This window comes from Cherax quadricarinatus, chromosome 3 (genome assembly GCF_038502225.1).
Source record: "Cherax quadricarinatus isolate ZL_2023a chromosome 3, ASM3850222v1, whole genome shotgun sequence".
Classification (NCBI taxonomy): Eukaryota; Metazoa; Arthropoda; class Malacostraca; order Decapoda; family Parastacidae; genus Cherax; species Cherax quadricarinatus.
Genome location: NC_091294.1, coordinates 16,775,097 through 16,795,380, shown reverse-complemented (window position 1 = coordinate 16,795,380; position 20,284 = coordinate 16,775,097). Strand labels below are relative to the sequence as shown.

Genomic DNA, 20,284 nt, shown 5'->3' with positions numbered 1-20,284 from the left:
AGTCTGGTGTATGATGTTATGACTCCCAGATGTATCGCCCAGTTGTCTCTGCCACGACTCGCTCCACACTCGCCGGCAGTGACAGCCCAGTGACAGTACCAGTCGAGAAGTGTCCTCCTGAGTCGCTTGCCAGAAGTCCTGCCCAGTTGCCGAGTTTTGTCGACGCCTCACTCGAGGGCACCAGCATGTCGTGCCCCAGGTTGAGTGAAACCTGCAGCGACTCCTACGATGACTGCTTCACCGTTCCAGAGGAGACCGTAACCTGTTACGTCACAGCTCAGCCCCAGCGATGTCTCCTGTGTTGCAGTAGTCTGTCCAGACGCAGGAAGGTGTGCAGTGATGCCCTTCGACGCTCACTGCCTTTGACCACGATGTTTAGCACACCCCACATGTTTTTTCTTCCCTCCCTGTAGGAAGTTTTTTTTTTCCATGTCCATATGTATATATATGTTTTTATTTTGTGTTCTGTGCCCTGTTCCTACGAGAGAGAGACCGAGTTTCTTTTACCACCAGTATTGTCACGTCGGGACGACGCGCAGTAGGTGGCCGAGCGTATGTAGACAGCCTGTACTGTCTGCACAGACAGCCTATGCTGTCTGCCAGCTTAGTTCATATTTCGCGCCACTCAGATGCTGCCCTCTGTAGCCAGGCCTCTCGGTAGGCACGCCAGCCTGTCTGCCCTTGCCTCGCTCTCACTCTCACAGCGGCCTAGCAGGAAGACACAAGTACTCCCAGCTCTCTCTCGTGGGATGGCCCTGCCCGGGCCATGGGCACAACAAAAGCCTGTGTACCCACCACGACTTAACAATAAACAAAGAAGCCTCCGAAGAGTTTATCATTAACCACCCGCTTGCAGCACCTACCAAACAAATTCGTTACATGTGGACCACAGGTCTGCGCCCAGACCACTGTGTAGCACCATGTGTTACTTGTCACCTGGTGTGACCCACGCATTTGACAGCTGACATTAGTCAGCCCCGAGCATCTGAGCCTCTTGGACAGAAAGCTTTTTATGTTCACCGCTCGTGATGCCCTGCAGAATCGTACCCGCTATGATTCCCATTGAGATTTGTTTCACTTCCCCTCCTGACCTTCAGAGCAGTTATATGTCAAGAAACAAGTCTGGGGACGTTTACACTAACCTCTGCTATAACTCCAACTGCCGAGAGAATGACACTCGTCAAGCCGCAATTACACCCAACAGCAGGTGCTGTGTCAGCCTAGTGTCACAAGCTTCAGTGAGCAGCCTGCACAAAGATGATGTCACTTTGACTGCTAGCTTGCTCACTCCAGTATGGTGTATGATGTTATGATTACCAGATGTTTCGCCGAGTCGTCTCTGCCACGACTCATGCCACACTCACTGGCAGTGACAGCCCCAGCGACAGTACCAGTCGAGAAATGTCCTCCTGAGTCACTTGCCAGAAGAAGTCCTGTCCAGTTGCCGAGTATTGACGACGCCTCACTCGAGGGCACCAGCAGGTTGTGCCCCAGGTTGAGTGAACCCTGCAGCGACTCCTACGATGACTGCTTCACCGTTCCAGAGGAGACCATACCCTGTTACGTCACAGCTCAGCTGCAGCGATGTCTCCTGTGTTGCAGTATCTATCCAGACGCAGGAAGGCGTGCAGTGATGCCCCCTGGATGCTCACTGCCTATGACCATGATGTTTAGCACACCCCACCTTTTTTTTCTTCCCTCCCTGTAGGAAGTTTTTTTTTCCCCATGTTCATGTATGTATATATATATGTTTTTATTTTGTGTTCTATACCCTGTTCCGGCGAAAGAGAGCGATTTTTTTTTTTTTTTTTTACAACCAGTCATGGTCAGGGTGGTGCATGGCCAAGCAAATGTAGACAGCCTGTACTGTCTGCATAGACAGCCTATGCTGTCTGCCAGCTGAGTTCATATTATGTGCCTTCCTTGTGCTGCCACCTATAGGCCTATGCCACTTCTGTATGCCCAGACCTGTCTCTCTCTCTCTCTCAGCAGCCTTCACTCAGTCAACAAGGCCTACTCCTCTCTCCCTCGCTGGGCATGGCCCTCCCGGGCCATGGGCACTTAACACTGCCTGTGTACCCCACAACATTGCAAGTAAGAAGCCTCCGAAGCCTTATCATTACTCCCCGCTACCAAGAACCACCAATTAACTCATAATACAGACCCCTGCTCCTCACTGGGTTTATTTTACACTTCTTCCCATATCTCTCACTCCAGTATGTTGTTATGGCAGTGTGCAGGTCTGGGACCAGGCCCTTGAGTATTTTCCAGGTATACATTATTATGTATCTCTCTCTCTCCTCCATTCCAATGAATACATGTTCAAGACTTGCAGGCGTTCCCAGTAGTTTACATGTTTTACAGGTTCAATGTGAGCTGTAAACAATCTCTGTATTTGTTCCAGCTCTGATATTTCTCCTGCTTTGAACGGGGCCATCAGCACTGAGCAATATTCTAAGTGAGGGAGCACTAGCGATTTGAAGAGTCACCATCAGCATTATTTCCCTTGTTTTGAAAGTTCTCAATACCCACCCTGTCATCTTCCTGGCTGTCGTGATCTTTGTCTTGTTATGGTCTTTGAAAAAAGGTCCGCTGACATAATTATTCCCAAGTCTTTTATGTGTTCCTTACGTTCTATTTGGTGACCCTCTGAGTTTTGTATTTAGTGTTCCTTTTGAGTTCTTCATTCTTTCCATACCTAAGCAGCTGGAACTTACCACCAATGAACGTCATGTTGTTCTCCACTGCCCGCTGGAAAACCTTGTTTGTCTTCCTGTACTTTTTCGGTGTCCTCTACCATAGTGACTTTCATGCTTATTTTAGTGACATCTGCAAATGATGATACAAAAGTGTACTGACATCTGCAAATGATGATACAAAAGTGTACTGGGTGTTTTTGTCTGTTATGAGGATGAGAAACAGCAGAGGTGCCAGGACAGTGCCTTGGGGTAATAAACTTTTGACCTCGCTGATGCTGGATCTTGCCCTACTCACTACTACTTTTTGTGTTCTGTGTTAGGAAACCGAAAATCCATCTGCCTACCTTCCCCTTAATGCCCATGGCCTTCATTTTGTGAGTTATCGCTCCATGATCACATTTGTCAAACGCCTTTGCAAAATCTGTATAAATCAGATCTGCGTTTTGGTCGTCTTCCAATGCCTCCATAATTCTGTCATAATGGTTCAGCAGCTGTGACAGGTATGATCGTCCTGCTCTAAAACCATGCTGGTTCGGGTTATGTTGGTTGTGCTGGTCAATGAAATTTGTAATCTGCCGTCTCATCACTCTTTTGAAGATTTTTATGATGTGAGAGGTTAGGGCTACTGGTCTGTAATTTTTAGCTAGTGCTCTACTACCTCCCTTATGCAAAGGCAGTATATGTGCACTCTTTAAGGCTTCTGGTATTTCACCTAGATCTAAGCTCTTTCTCCAAAGAATACTGAGGGCTCATGCTAGTGGTACTTTGCACCTCTTTATAAATATAGCATTCCATGAATCTGGTCCAGGTGCTGAGTGGGCTTTTTTTTCCATTTCTTTCTCGAAAACTATGGGATTTGTACATACAGTACTGTATTGTTCAAATCATTCTGAAGTTATAATGCATCCTCCAGATTTATTACTCCACTTAGTTTTGTTCTGTTAGCATCAAGAAATATAATTTTTAAGGTACTGAAAACATCTAATCAAGAATTTCAAATAATGTCAAAGTGTTCAAGTTACTCAGTACATCACACTAATTTAATTTACACATACATTAAGTTAACTATATAAGACAATTTAATAAAAAAGTAAATTTGTATACTGAACTTGATTAAAATCCTCAAGATGTATAAATTCAGAATCACTGCTGAAAGGATATAAGCAAGCACTGGCTTTACAATATTATATGAGAGTTAATAAATTATTGTAACAAGTAGTCACTGCAGCTTGTACTATAGGTAGTTTTAAATAGTTTGGACAAATACATGAATGGGAGTGATTGGGTGCAACATCTGCCTAGTGTCTGGTGTCCCATAGCTCAGTTGGTAGTGCATGTTTCCTTAAGACAACTACTGTCCCTGTTCACCTAGCAGTCAATAGGTACCTGGGTGTTAGCCGATTAGTGTGGGCCGCATCCTGGGGCTAAAATTAATTTGATTTGCCTGAAATTATTCTGCATAACCAGGGGCTTTCTATATGGTATGCCACTGATTTCTGCTAGGTCTGTATAAGTTGTATCATGGTATAAACCTTGGTAATAAATACCGACAAGTTGGTTTAGAAAGACACGTAAGCAAACACTAACATATTTATTAGAAAACGTTTTGGTCCTGGGACCTTGATCAAGGTCCCAGGACCGAAATGTTTTCTAATAAATATGTTATAGTGTTTGCCTACGTGTCTTTCTAAACCAAGTTGTATCATGTATTTGTAGAAATAAGGATTATTATTATTATAGCATGGGCTGCTTTAAGACCTGCATAGCATGGTCTACTTGCCCATGCCAGACTGCTTTCCTCTTCCCGAACTGGTTCATGCTAAGAATGACCTTGACATGTTCAGGCAATCTATTCCACTCCTTTACTGGTGTATAATAAAAGGGGTTTGAGGCCTGTAGGTACTACAAAATTATGTTCACTTCCCCTAGTACCATACTGGTTTTGGTTCCTAACTTTGACAAAATTTACATCATGATATTCCGGACACTGAGACTGTTACCATTCTATAAATATGATTTAGTTTTAGCTGTTGCATCTTATCCTCAACATTCAGCAATTTCCGTTGCTGTAATTCATCCTGGCCTACGTGTTCTCCTGGACCCAGGTCCAGGATATTTACTAGCATAATTAAGTTGTTAAATTAAGTTTAATGCTAAAGTTTGTACAGTTAGTAACTGAGTACATTTATTTAGGTAAAGGTACACACAAGTATACAGTTAAACAAATTTGGGTGACTAAAACTATCATACATAATAACATTTCCCAGGATATCCCCCAAAAAAGTCTGACAAAGTGACTTAATTCCATTAGTGTCCTTGTAATATCAAGTCAATGACTTTTTTGGCATTATTTTAGGTAACTTCCACATATGTTACTATGTAGTAGTGTGGCCGGTGGCCTGGTGGCTAAAGCTCCCGCTTCACACACGGAGGGCCCGGGTTTGATTCCCGGCGGGTGGAAACATTTCGACACGTTTCCTTACACCTGTTGTCCTGTTCACCTAGGTACCTGGGTGTTAGTCGACTGGTGTGGGTCGCATCCTGGGGGACAAGATTAAGGACCCCAATGTAAATAAGTTAGACAGTCCTCGATGACGCACTGATTTTCTTGGGTTATCCTGGGTGGCTAACCCTCCGGGGTTAAAAATCCGAACGAAATCTTATATTATCTTAGGAATTGTAAAAAAAACAAATGGCATAAAACTGTACCTAAATTAACACACTTTTTTAATTACAAATATAAATAAATAAATAACCAAATATCAAGTCTGAAATGCATTGCATAACTGTGGGTTCTTCCATTTACTATACAACGATACATAAAAAGTATAAATAAAGATTTTATTTCTTTGCAGAGGTGACTACGTGTAATTACAATTTTGATTTGTTAAGTACAAAGAGTCACTATCATGCCAGGGCATTTCCGGCACTAATGTAAAACTACGTTACAAAGATAATGTAAAACTACGTTACAAAGATAATGTAAAACTACGTTACAAAGATATATAATATAAAACTATGTGATGCTACGAAAATCTTCACTTAACTAATTTTTCCTCGCCCACTAATCTTTACATTATCAAAATTAAACACATTAGTGCCATACTTGAGCTCCTTCAGGATACGTGCTGTAGTAGAGCTCCTTCAGGATACGTGCTGTAGTAGAGCTCCTTCAGGATACGTGCTGTAGTAGAGCTCCTTCAGGATACGTGCTGTAGTAGAGCTCCTTCGGGATACGTGCTGTAGTAGAGCTCCTTCGGGATACGTGCTGTAGTAGAGCTCCTTCGGGATACGTGCTGTAGTAGAGCTCCTTCAGGATACGTGCTGTAGTAGAGCTCCTTCAGGATACGTGCTGTAGTAGAGCTCCTTCAGGATACGTGCTGTAGTAGAGCTCCTTCAGGATACGTGCTGTAGTAGAGCTCCTTCAGGATACGTGCTGTAGTAGAGCTCCTTCAGGATAGCGTAATTTACCTAGCGGTTGTTTCTGCTGACGACTGCTATGTTGGGGAATGGAGGAGTTGAGAGCAGTGGAGTTGGTTCACTGATACACGTAGAGTGACGCCGCTGCTACAGTGATGCACGTAGTTACACTGCTAGATACAGCACCCAGGTTGTCAGTATTATCAACACTGGACAGGAACAACACAGGTTCATAGTCTCATAATGCTCGCTTAATATTCTCCAGGATTAAATTTGTCGCTTTCTTCGTGCACAGCAATGAGATGACTATTAGTCTGTATAATTAGGTATATATACATGTGATAATTTTTAATGGTAATTGCAAATAATAGCATAATAATGTTTTTATACTCATTATCCCTTTATTGTTTATATCCGTGAATAACTTGCAATACAAGCAAAGTGCATAATAAGATAATAAACTAAAAACTGTTGTATATGATAAGCACACACAAAAAAGAAAACGTTATTCAGGTGACCATACTGCATATTATAGTCAGGTGAACTCAGAACAGTTTCCAATTACTATTTTTATGTCTTATCTATAACTCGGTATTCTTATATTTATCTACTGTAATGAGTCAGCTGTTGCAAACTCAAGAGCTGTGTTTTGCTACTTGAAACACCCATTGGCAAAACTGTTTTACTAATAAACTTATGTACCGTGTGACAGTGCATGGTTGTGTTATTGGTGTTTTAACTGCCACAGACATCTGTCTTACAACCCAAGACCCGATTTGCATCACAACAAACTATTTTCTTTTTGGTGTTGCTGGACAAGACCAAATCTTTCCTAAGTAAGTAAGTAAGTTTATTCAGGTATATGCTGTATAGTCCTTGTGGCTTAGCGCTTCTTTTTTATTATAATAATAATATTCAGGTATACACAAGTACAGTTACATAGAATTATCATACATAGCAGCATATGTGTAGAGAACCTGGGATAACCCAAAAAAGTCAGACTGACTTATTTCCATTGGGGTCCTAGTAGAAACTAGTTACTGACCTCCCACCCATGAATAGCTCTTGGAAAACTTTTCGAGAGTCTTGTCCACAATTGTGAGACAATAATACTGGAAGATTTCAGTACCTATTATCAGCAGCAAAATGACGGGCTATGTAACTAGTGTAAATAACTTTTAGTATGTGGTCGAGTATGTTGGCTGACAGTACAGTTGTCAGCCAACATACTCGACCACATACTTTGTAATCGTTCTGATACCATTAGTTGTGTATGCACCGGAAAATCAGAGAATGAATAGGCCTACACAGGACAATAAAAATGAGGTCAACTAGAAGCTACAACTAAGTTTATTCAGGTATACACAAATACAGTTACATAGATTAGCATACACCCCCCCCCCCACTCTTCATAGATCTAAACTTACTCCCTGTTCAGTACATCCACACTTACTACTGTGCAATCTATATCTACAGGACCTTAAATTCCAATATTAACCTTGACCTAAAACGCTTTCTTGATAGTTGTGACAGAACCCACAGGCATAACACCAGACACAAACATCTCTATGACATTCCCCGTGTCCGACTAAACCTTTACAAAAATTCAATGCACGTCAAAGGGCCTAAAATCTGGAACACCCTACCTGAAAACTCTAGACCTGCAGACATATTCATCACTTTCAAAACTACCGTTAGACAACATTTTATCTCCCTGATACACCCCAACAACTAACTACATGAAAACCACCTGGTGGTTCACACTTTCGCTCACTCACCCATTTGACTATAATCACAGAAATACGAATCTTAATCATAAAATAATGAATCCTAACTAGTCATAAGTTTGCCTGTGATACATCAATATAGAACCTGTGTATTGTGCCAAAACAAAAGCAATCACATTGCTAAACTCACAAACCATAATGTAGTCACATAGCCTTAATACCAACTTACTCCATAATCTGTAATAATTTAGAGTTAAGAATTAATATAAGTCTGCCCAAAATGCCTAGCCATGCTAGGTGTCCTAGTGGTCCCCTCTGTAATTAGTATTTTATAACCTGTAAACCACACAATATCCAAAACCTGTAAACTCCGCATTGTAATCTTTATAGAGAATAAACTTGATTGATTGATTGATATGTGTAAAGTACCTAGGATAACCCAAAAAAGTCAGTGACTTATTAACATTGGGGTCCTTTTACCTTATTATTATATTATAAAGGTGGTAATATCTTATTATTTTATAAAAGAGATAACATCTTATTATCATACTTTTAAGACCATCTACTACATGAGGGTCATTAAGACTATCTACAATACAAGGGTCATTACTAGGAAAAAGGTAAAATTGCATGCATGTTAGCTAAAAAAAATAATAAATCATTCCCCTCCCTTTCTGTAGCTGCATTCATCAGGCACCTTTTGGCACTCTTCTTGAACTGGTTCATGCTATGACTGGCTCTGACATGTGCAGGCAGTCTGTTCCATTCCTTTATTGCTGTACAATAAAAGGTGTTTGAAGCCTGGCCACTGACTGTGGGTACTACAAACTTGTGCTCTCCCCTAATACTATGACTACTTCGGTTCTCAGCCTTGACAATATTAACAGCAAGATATTCTGAACACTGTTTATGAGCAATTTTACAAAAATGATTTAGTTTCAGTTCTTTTACTCTGTCTTCAGCATTCAGCATATCCAACCATTGTAATTCATCCTGGCCTACATGCTCTCTTGGACCTAGGTCCAGGATGAATCATACCATCTTGTTCTGGGTGATTTGCAGTCTATCTTTCAGTTTTTTTGTCAAGGCAGAGTAACATGAAGAGCACGCACAATCCATATAACATTGTATAAGGGCTAGACATAGGGTCCTGCAATCCTCAGTAGGTAGACACTGTGCTTGTCTATAGAGGAATTTCAGTTGGACATTCGCTTTCTTTACTACACTGTTCCCTATCAATTCTCCTGATTGCATGGGTCAAAGGGGATTCCCAGATAGTATTTTACTGAGGAAACTGAAGCGATGGGCTCCCCATTACACTGGACATTAAAACTATTTACCCTGGCTTCAGTTTTCCCTAGGTGTAATGATAGTTTGTTGTCTAGTAACTATTTGCTGCAGGACTCCAGTTCCACTGTTAATACATTAGCTATATCTTGTGGGTCTTTACCTGACACTAACAGAGCACTGTCATCTGAATACAGTAGGAGTTTGCACTTGACACTGATAGGCATGTTGTTAACACAGCATAGGAATAATAAGGGACCCAGAATACTACCTTGGGGAACTCCACATGCTATCAGCAGGGGTTCTGATTCAGTTTTGTTGATTTTGACAATTTGTCTCCTGTTGCTAAGGTAGGACTTAAACCAGTTTACAGAACTTATACTGATAGCTTGAAGTTTCTTACATAATGTATTGTGGTTGACAGTATAGAAGGCCTTTTGCAGGTCTAAGGTTACCATACCTATGAGGTTCCCCATTGACATTTCAGTTCTCATGTAATCCATCAGATTAATTAGGGAGGTGTCGGTTGAGTAAGATCTTCTAAAGCCTGATTGATAACTATGGAGAATGTTAATATAACAAAAAAAGGCACAATACTGTGACTGGAATGATACACAAATAACCCGCACATAAAAGAGAGAAGCTTACGACGATGTTTCGGTCCGACTTGGACCATTTGACCAGTGTGACTTTGTAAATGGTCCAAGTCGGACCAAAACGTCGTCGTAAGCTTCTCTCTTTTATGTGCGGGTTATTTGTGTATGGAGAATGTTGCTGTCATTAAAGTACTTAACTACTTGACAGTACACCGCCTTCTCTAGAATTTTGGATATTACACTGAGTATACTAACAGGTCTATAGTTGCTTACATCAGACCTACTTTTTTTTCTTGAAGAGAGGAGTAACTCTGGCCTCCTTGAACCCCTCTGGTATATTATTAGTGGTGATGGACAAATTTATTATGTGAGCAGTAGGGATTGACAATTCAGAAGCACCGTCTTTTAGGAACTTAGACGGGATGTTATCCGGGCCAGTGGTCTTAGTGGGGTTTAACCTGCTTAGTTCTTTTTGAATAAAGTCAAGATACACTTACTAGTTGACAACCGTTTGGGGTTACCCCTTCATTGGTATAGTGTGTTTGAAACTTATCTGAGTCTGTGTTAAAGGTATTTGATGCAGCTGGTAGTTAACTTACTAGTGTTGATGTGACAGATGTGTAGTAGGAATTAAAACAATTTGCCACCTTAGTTGTTTCGCGGCATACCTCATTATCGATAGTGAGTACTATGTTAGACCTATCTACTGGTTTATGACTGTATCCCAACTGTTTTAGTTGTTGCCAGAGCTTTCTGGGGTTATGCTTATACTCTTCAATTTTTGAGGAATAGTCTTTTGCCTTTGCTCCTTTTAAAAGTCTCTGTACTCTGTTCCTCACCCTTTGGAATTCATTGGTGTTGCAATATCCTGTCTGTTTGTTTTAAATCTTTTTAGCAACTGATCTCTGAATTTTATATTATCTAATATCTCAGGCCATGGGAAAACCTGGGTAGCCACAGCCACTCAAGAGAGAGAGGTATTTTAGTGCCAGGAAGGTAAAAAAAAACTGGCAGGAAATGGCAGAAATCATACACCAAATCCAGTCATTTCTGGAGTGGAACCACAGTCGATGGCCTCCACTCCAAACCAACAGATACAGATACTAGTGCTGGAAAAAAAGTCCCACCCAGTACCACCAATACCACCAGTCTGATGACATTCTTCCTTGCAAATATACAGGGTCTAAAGCCAGCAATGAACAACAAAATACCTTTCATCCGTGGACTGCTTGCAGATGCAAATGCAATGTTCACGGCTTTCACAGAGACCCACATAAAGGATCACTTTGACAATGAAATATGGATCCCAGGTTACAACCTATACAGATGCGACAGAGTGAACAGGCAAAAGGGGGGGGGGTTGGCCTGTATATTGCACAGTCACTTGTTTGCACAGAACTGCTTAATGCCTCAAATGATGTAGTGGAAGTTTTAGCAGTAAAAATCGAGAACCAAAACCTAGTCATTGTGGTAGTCTACAAGCCTCCGGATGCAACGTCCCAGCAATTCCAGGAACAGCTGTTAAAAATTGACTACTGTCTGGAACATCTGCCAGCTACTGCCCCCAACATCTTGCTCCAGGGGGATTCCAACTTGAGGCACCTAAAATGGAGGAATATAGCAAATAATGTTTGTTGCAGTGATAACACCACAAGGCACCTCTGACGAGAACTCACACACACACGAGCTTTTAAATCTCTGCACAAAATTCAACTTAAACCAGCAAATAATAGAGCCTACTAGACTGGAGAATACACTAGACCTCATCATCACTAATAATGATGATCTGATACAAAATGTCACCATATCAAAAACAATATACTCTGATCACAACATAATCGAGGTTCAGACATGTATGCGCAGAGCCCCAGACCGACAAAATGAGATTAGTCACGAGGGAGCCTTCACCAAATTCAACTTCAATAACAAGCACATAAAGTGGGACCAAGTAAACCAAGTCCTAAATGATATAAGCTGGGAAGATAGACTAAGAAACACAGACCCCCAACTTATGCCTAGAACAGATTAACTCGGTGGCACTCGATGTATGCTCAAGGCTTATTCCTTTAAGAAAAAGGAGGAGTAGATGTAAAATAGAAAGAGACAGGCGCTCCCTTTACAGGTGACGGAAAAGATTAACAGAGCAGCTAAAAGAGGATGAATATATCTGAAATGCGTAGGGAGTCACTGGTCAGAGAAATAGCAAACATCAAACTTAAGCTAAAGGAATCTTATAGGAGTCAGGAATCGCGGGAAGAACTAAAAGCCATAAATGAAATCGAAAGAAACCCAAAGTATGTATTTCTTTTCTTACACCAGATCAAAGTCGAGAACAACATCCAGTATTGGGCCCCTACTTAAACAAGATGGGTCCTACACAGATGACAGCAAGGAAATGAGTGAGCTACTTAAGTCCCAATATGATTCAGTTTTTAGCAAGCCGCTAACCAGACTGAGAGTCGAAGATCAAAATGAATTTTTTATGAGAGAGCCACAGAATTTGGTTAACACAAGCCTATCTGATATTATCCTGATGCCAAATGACTTGGAACAGGCGATAAATGATGTGCCCATGCACTTTGCCCCAGGGCCAGACTCATGGAACTCCGTGTTCATCAAGAACTGCAAGAAGCCCCTATCATGAGCTTTTACCATCCTATGAAGAGGGAGCATGGACACGAGGGTCGTCCCACAGTTACTACAAACAACAGACATAGCACCACTCAACAAAGGGGGCAGTAAAGCTATAGCAAAGAACTACAGACCGATAGCACTAACATCCCATATCATAAAAATCTTTGAAAGGGTCCTAAGAAGCAAGATCGCCACCCATCTAGATACCCATCAATTACACAACCCAGGTCAACATGGATTTAGAGCAGGTCGCTCCTGTCTGTCTCAGCTACTGGATCACTATGACAAGGTCCTAGATGCACTAGAAGACAAAATGAATGCAGATGTAATATATACAGACTTTGCAAAAGCCTTCGACAAGTGTGACCATGGCGTAATAGCGCACAAAATGCGTGCTAAAGGAATAACAGGAAAAGTTGGTAGATGGATCTATAATTTCCTCACAAACAGAACACCAAGAGTAGTAGTCAACAGAGTAAAGTCTGAGGTGGCTACGGTGAAAAGCTCTGTTAGTCAAGGCACAGTACTCGCTCCCATCTTGTTTCTCATCTTCATATCTGACATAGACAAGGATGTCAGCCACAGCACCGTGTCTTCCTTTGCAGATGACACCCGAATCTGCATGACAGTGTCTTCCATTGCAGACACTGCAAGGCTCCAGGCGGACATCAACCAAATCTTTCAGTGGGCTGCAGAAAACAATATGAAGTTCAACGATGAGAAATTTAAATTACTCCGATATGGTAAACATGAGGAAATTAAAACCTCATCAGAGTATAAAACAAATTTCTTCCACAAAATAGAGTGAAAAACCAACGTCAAAGACCTGGAAGTGATCATGTTGGAGGATCTCACCTTCAAGGACCATAACATTGTATCAGTCGCATCTGCTAGAAAAATGACAGGATGGATAATGAGAACCTTCAAAACTAGGGATGCCAAGCCCATGATGACACACTTCAGGTCGCTTGTTCTATCTATGCTGGAATATTGCTGCACAGTAACAGCACCTTTCAAGGCAGGTGAAAACGCTGACCTAGAAAATGCACAGAGAACCTTCATGGCGCGCATAACGGAAATAAAACACCTCAATTACTGGGAGCGCTTGAAGTTCCTGAACCTGTGCTCCCTGGAATGCAGGTGGGAGAAATACATGATTATATACACCTGGAAAATCCTTGAGGGACTAGTACTGAACTTGCACACGAAAATCACTCACAATGAAACCAAGAGACTCGGCAGACGATGCAACATCCCCCAATGAAAAGCAGGGGTGTCACTAGCACGATAAGAGACAATATAATTAGTGTCAGGGGCCCGAGACTGTTCAACTGCCTCCCAGCATATATAAGCGGGATTACCAATAGACCCCTGGCTGTCTTCAAGCAGGCACTGGAGAAGCACCTAAAGTCGGTACCTTACCAGCCGGGCTGTGGCTCGTACATTGAATTGCATGCAGCCAGCAGTAACAGCCTGGTTGATCAGGCTCTGATCCACCAGGAGGCCTGGTCACAGACCGGGCCGCGGGGGCGTTGACCCCCAGAACTCTCTCCAGGTAAACTCCAGTCGTCCATTGTTCGGTTCTCTGTTTAATCCTAACCTCTTTAACTGGTGCAGTATTATCAAGGATGGCAGTGAACACTGTTTTGAATTTTTCCAAGGCATCATTTACGTCCGTGCAACTTGTTATCACTGTCTAGTCACAATTATGCAGCCTATTTACCAGTGTTTCTTTACTGTAGTTTCTAGTTGACCTCAGTTTTATTGTCCTGTGTAGGCCTATCCTATTCCTAGTGATTTTCCTGGCGCAGTAAATGATGAAATGATATCTAAGGCCTGTGGTAATGGCGCCTGATTGACTAATGTTCTCAGAGCGGTTACAAAGTACGTGTATGTGGTCAGTTAGGGTGGCTGAGAACTGTGATCCAGGTTGATGTATTAATTAGTTGAGTGTAACTACTTAAACCTAGCCCGTTATTTTGCTGCTGAAAACAGATATTGAAGTCTCCCAGTACAGTGGACCCCCGCATAACGATGGCATCGCATAGCGATTTTTCCGCATAACGATTACTTTTATCGCAAAATTTTTGCCCCGCATACCGATTAAAAACCCGCATACCGATTTTCGTCCGAGACGCGTCCAATGTGCCCTCACATGTGCCGGCCGTCCCATTGTTTACCAGCCAGCCTCCGCGGTAACATCCAAGCATACACTCGGAATATTTCGTATTATTACAGTGTTTTCGGTGGTGTTTCTGGAAAATAAGTGACCATGGGCCCCAAGAAAGCTTCTAGTGCCAACCCTGTGGTAAAAAGGGTGAGAATTAGTATGGAAATTAAGAAAGATTTTGAAGGGTTTGGGGCTAACCCTGAGAAGCCTATGCCAGTTGTGGAATCCATTGTGCCTACTTCAAAGATTAAGGAAATGTGTGCAGAGTGGTTTGAACTGCAAACCTTTATAGATGAAAATCACCCTGACACAGCTGTTGCAAGCCGTGCTTGTGACTATTTCAATGACAATGTTATGGCCCATTTTAGGAAAGTCTTGAAGAAACGGGAGGTACAGAGCTCTATGGACAGATTTGTTGTGCGACAGAGGTCCAGTGACTCTGAAGCTGGTCCTAGTGGCATTAAAAGAAGAAGGGAAGTAACCCCAGAAAAGGACTTGCTACCTCAAGTCCTAATGGAAGGGGATTCTCCTTCTAAACAGTAAGAAGATAATGCTCTCCCCTCCTCCCATCCCATCAATCATCACCAGATCTTCAATAAAAGTAAGTGTCATGTAATTGTGCATGCCTTTTTCAGTTTGTGTGTATTAAAATTAACATTTCATGTGGTAAAAAAAATTTTTTTTCATACTTTTGGGCGTCTTGCACGGATTAATTTTATTTCCATTATTTCTTATGGGGAAAATTAATTCGCATAACGATTATTTCGCATAACGATGAGCCCTCTTGCACGGATTAAAATCGTTAACCGGGGGTCCACTGTATTACTGTCTCACAATTGTTTTCAAGTCTGGACAAGACTCTGGAAAAGTCTTTTAAGAACTTGTCATGGGCGGGAGGGCGGTAACTAGTTCGTACTAAGATGGGTTTGGTCTTGTGAAGCAGCACTTCAAACCATAGAATCTCCAGTTTATTGTTATTTAAATCAGGTCTTGGGTTGTAAGGTAAGTCATTTCTTATGTAGGCACATACCCCACCACCTTGTCTGTTTCTATCTAAGTGTTTTATATTGTAACCTTCTATTTTGACCTTGTCGTCAGTCACCGTATCATCCAACCATGATTCAGAGATGGATATAACTGCAGCCCTAGTTCTGTTAGCTAAAATCCTAATCTCTGCCAATTTTGGAAAAAGTGATCTTGTGTTGACATGAATGAAGTGAAGGCCTGTTTTCATAAAACAATTTTAATCATCAATGTATGGCAATGTGTCATTTGTATTAAAATTAGGTAAATCAATGTCATCATTGCTAAAGGGTAACTGTGCCAAAGTGCATTTGTTACACACAAAATGATTTCTGGCACCATTACTATAATTGTACATACATCCATTATGCACCCACCCCTTAACACATTTTACATAAGGTGTCTTTTCTGTTCTTCTTTCGTACTTTAGTGCAGTGTATGCACCTGTTTGGTGGTATTTGAGATAAGAATGGCTGTATTGTCTCACATTGACCTATGTATGCATTACAAATGGAGGTAAGGTTATCATTCCTAGCTACTAGACCATCATCATCACTGTCACTTATCTGCCTGTTTTGCCTCTGCACAATAGTTGGAGGTCCTGGATTAGTTTGGATATCACCACTTAACAGCACCACTATAAGAGCTGTGTGCCACTGTTTTTGTTTGGGTATGCAGTGTTGTCATACCTTGCGGCGATAGTGACATTTACGTTTCTGGTAGGATGGCAACTGTTGGGCTTTTACTGTCCAGGGTGCTATTGCCCCATTCGCCTTTTCCAGCCCCCATGACTGATTTCCTTCTTCACAGAATTGCAGGAGAAAGATAAATATAATTATGGCAGCCTATACCCCCCTAATGCCTGCCATTTTCACTCCACTCTTTTAATCACACACAACAATATTTATTTAGCTTTTCCAGTTGCCTAGCAAACCCTAGTAGCTGCTCTAGCAGTCACCACTGATTACTAGTAAATTTCATGGTATCTACTTCAAAACCCTCTTCACTCCTCACTTATCCCTTTACTTCACAAACCCCTTTCACTTATCCCCTTATTTCACACCCCGATGTCACACCTCACTTCACATTCTGGCTTCACCTATTACACTTCTAACTCATTTCCACTGTGGCAGGACCAGAAAGTATTAATCAATGGCTTTACCCATCCAAATCCCCCTCAATTCCATTTATCAGAGTTGCGTTGTGTTGTTGACTGCCTGACCTAGTTTGCTGTTTCAACCATTTTTAAAAGCACTGAGGGAAGAAAATGCCACTACAACCTGACTTTCCTTGGAGTTTTATAGAAAGATTTGGCATTTTCTCCTATGAATCTCTCACTGTACACTGCTCAGCTGAATATAGGTCAGCTACTAAAACATTAACCTTAACTGTTTAACTATTCACTTCTTTCCCACGATTGGCACTGAGGGATAACCATCACTATATGATAGTTTCCTTGGAGTTTTGTATTGTAGATTTGATGATGTCTCCTGTGTTTCACTCTTGTTAACCCTGGTACAGGTGATATGATGGTGGCGCAGTTGATATGATGCTACTGTCAGTACAGATGAACGTCAGTATAGATGAGAACTTCACTAGTTGTACGTCTGGCAGAAGCTGGTGTTTAGATGCCAGTCAGCCATGTTTAAATGCTCAATTCCTTCCCTCATTTGGCACTGAGGGAAAAAAAGTCCTACAGACCTGTCATTACCTTGGAGTTTTGTTGTTAGGTTTTCTCTCATGTTGTCTTCTCATTGAACACTGTGCAGTTGATATGGAGGTCAGTTATTTCAATGTAGTGGAAAACGTTGCTTGTCTGGTTCGCGTCTGGCAGCAGGTCTGGTACTTGAATGCCGGTCCCTCTTTTGGTCACATTTAGTCCATTTTGTTGTCGTCACCATCAGTTTTCATTTGACTATAGGTGCCTTGCATGTTGTTGCAGCAGTACTTGCAATTAGACCATCACTAGAGTTCGTTTAGGCCCAGGGGACAGCAAGATATAGGAGCAGCCTTGTTGCTGCTTGCTGCCACTCAGGGGGTGTAAAGAAACATGGTAAATAGGCTACATAATTGTGCACAAATACCCCTTGCACTGGTATTGCCCTGATTAGCTCTTTTGATTCCCGTAATCTTCCTGACTTGTCCAACTTGTGTGGCGCTCTCCTTCCTGCTCTTGATAGTCTGTTTTCAAAGAACCACCACCTTCCATGCCATTACCAACTTGCCCTTTCTTCTCTTAAATCCAACACCAACAATGTCATACTGTCTCCTGACAAAGGTAATTCGGTAGTTATCCTTGATCACGAGGATTACCTCTGTAGAGCTGATGTCTTGCTCTCTGACTCACGTACCTACACTCCTCTCATTTCCAACCCTCTTGATCGCATCAAGAGAACTTTTAACAAGAAACTAAGGACTCTCTCTGACCTCTGTCCTTCTGACTTTGGCCTTGTTCAATGTTTTCGTGTCATGTGTCCCTATCTGCCCTATTTCTTTGGCCTTCACAAAACCCATAAATTTGATATTCCTCTATGTCCTATCATATCCTCATATTCTCTTGCTTCTTGGCTGGCCAAAACCCTCACTCCCTTTCTTGGTACTTTTTCTCCTGCCTACCTCCGTCACTCTCAAGACTTCATTGAATGGGTTCGCTCTCTCCCAACCTGTAAGATGCTTAGCCTTGACATTGAGTCCCTCTTCACCAGTGTCCCTCTTGATGATGTCCTTGATTTTCTTAGAAGGCCAATTAAGGTTTTCTTCATCTCCCTATACCTACTGATGTCTTTCTTGATCTTATCTGCCTCTGTGTGGACTCTAATTCCTTTTCCTTCCAAGGGAAATATTATTCTCAAACCTTCGGTGTCACTATGGGCTCTCCTCTCTCCTGTCCTTGCTAATCTTTACATGGAATACTTCGAGACTGTTCTTCCTACTATCAATGTGCGCCCTTCACTCTGGCTCTGCTGTGTAGATGATATCTTTGCTCTGTGGCCTCATGACTCTTTTGTCTCTTCCAACCATTTCTTGATGCTCTTAATAATCTTGCCTCTTCCATTAAGTTTAAAGCTGGATGGGAATCTAATTCCTTGTTTCCTTTTCTTGATGTTCATGTCCACCGCTCAGATTCAGGTTTTGCCTTTTCCGTTTACCACAAGCCTATGCACAGTGGCATGTACATTCACTACTTTTCTTATCATGCTTCTTCTGTCAAGAAAAGTGTTCTTATCTCCCTCTTTCTCTGTGCTCTCCGCATTTGTGATCCTCAGTTCCTTTAATCAGAAATTTCCACTCTTCATAATTCATTTTCCTGTCTTGGCTACCCTTCCCATTTCATAGACTCTGCCTTCTCACGTGCTAAACGTAATTTCTTCTCCCAAACTCTCTACTCTGAGGAACTCTTCTGTTCTCTGCCTTCCCTACATTTTCGGTCTTTCTAACTTTCCGTCAGACTAACACTATTCGCACTAATCTCGTTCATACCTCTCCTCCCTCTACAGATGGTCCTGGTGTCTACTCTATTTCTTGTTCCTCCTGTCCTCTTCAATACTTTGGAGAAACTGGCCGATCTCTTTCTGACAGACTTAGGGAGCACAAATGTAATGTTAGGCTTGCCGACACTAACAATGCTCTTTTCTGTCACGTCAAAGATCACAGCCATCCTATTGACTGGTCTTCTGCTAAATCTGTCTTCCCTACTTCCAACTTTAACAGTCACCGTCTGGTTGAATCCTCCCTAATACACAACTTTCCTTGTATGAATCTTAGTCCTGGCTTCATCTCTGTAGATGCCTTCCTTTCCCACTACATTGTAAAATGCTTCAAACTTTAGAACACCCATGACCTAACCTGATTCTTCCTTTTTTCTTCTTCTCCCTCTTCCCCTTTCCTCTTTCCTTTTTCTCCTTTGGGTTGTCTTTCTTCTGCCCTGTGTATTGGTTCCTTCTTTTATTTATTTATTTTCCCCCCCTTTGTTGTTCTTGCTCTTACCCTCTGTGGGTACCTAGCTCCCTTGCAGTGCTCCTCTTTCCTAGTATTTGACTGGCCCCTCCTTCCCTTACTACCTCTCCACTACTACCTTCCACCTCCACTACTACACCTCTTGCCTATATATACCCATCCTGCTCTCCTTTTCGTTAGTGTGACTTTGTAAATGGTCCAAGTCGGACTGAAACGTCGTCGTAAGCTCCTCTCTTCTATGTGCGGGTTATGTGTGTATTGTTCCAGTCACGGTATTGTGCCTTTTTTTTTGTTACATAACTGTGATTGGAGGGTGATAAGTTATACTGACGTAAATGAACTTTGACCTGTTGTAACGAGACTTTGTCGCCAATACAAAGAAAGGCTGAGAGCACTTAGAAATGTGGTAGGTTTTCATCCCAGGTATGGTGCTAATGTTAAAATTGTGAAAATGTTATATCTTGCTTATACAGTGGACCCTCAGCTAACGATATTAATCCATTCCTGAAAGCTCATCGTTAGCTGAATTAATTTTCCCCATAAGAAATAATGGAAATCAAATTAACCCTTTGACTGTCGCAACCCCCAATCCTGAGGTGTCTCCTGGTGTCGCAAAATTTAAAAAAAAAAATTATTTTTTCTTATGAAATGATAGAGAATCTTTTCCCGATTGTAATGACACTCTTTTTCCCGATTGTAATGACACCAAAAAAACGAAATTTGATGGAAAACTGACGGAATTATGCTCTCGCGAAGTTAGCGACCTCGGCA

General features: G+C 41.8%; 2 protein-coding genes across 4 annotated transcripts in view; one reads left to right on the top strand and one right to left on the bottom strand.

Moving 5' to 3' along the window:
- Positions 1-20,284, top strand: part of LOC128684112 (organic cation transporter protein-like) — a 664,663-nt gene that overhangs the window by 80,876 nt on the left and 563,503 nt on the right. The gene's annotated exons all lie outside the window — the stretch shown is intronic.
- Positions 1-20,284, bottom strand: part of LOC128706571 (protein mono-ADP-ribosyltransferase PARP12) — a 189,347-nt gene that overhangs the window by 22,771 nt on the left and 146,292 nt on the right. Inside the window, exon 1 of one of the 3 annotated variants that reach the window (XM_053801505.2) lies at positions 5,806-6,479. The exons of the other annotated variants lie outside the window; for them this stretch is intronic. The gene's annotated coding sequence lies outside the window, so the exon portion shown is untranslated. Of the gene's footprint in view, positions 1-5,805; positions 6,480-20,284 lie in introns of those variants that run through there. 3 annotated transcript variants of the gene reach the window in all.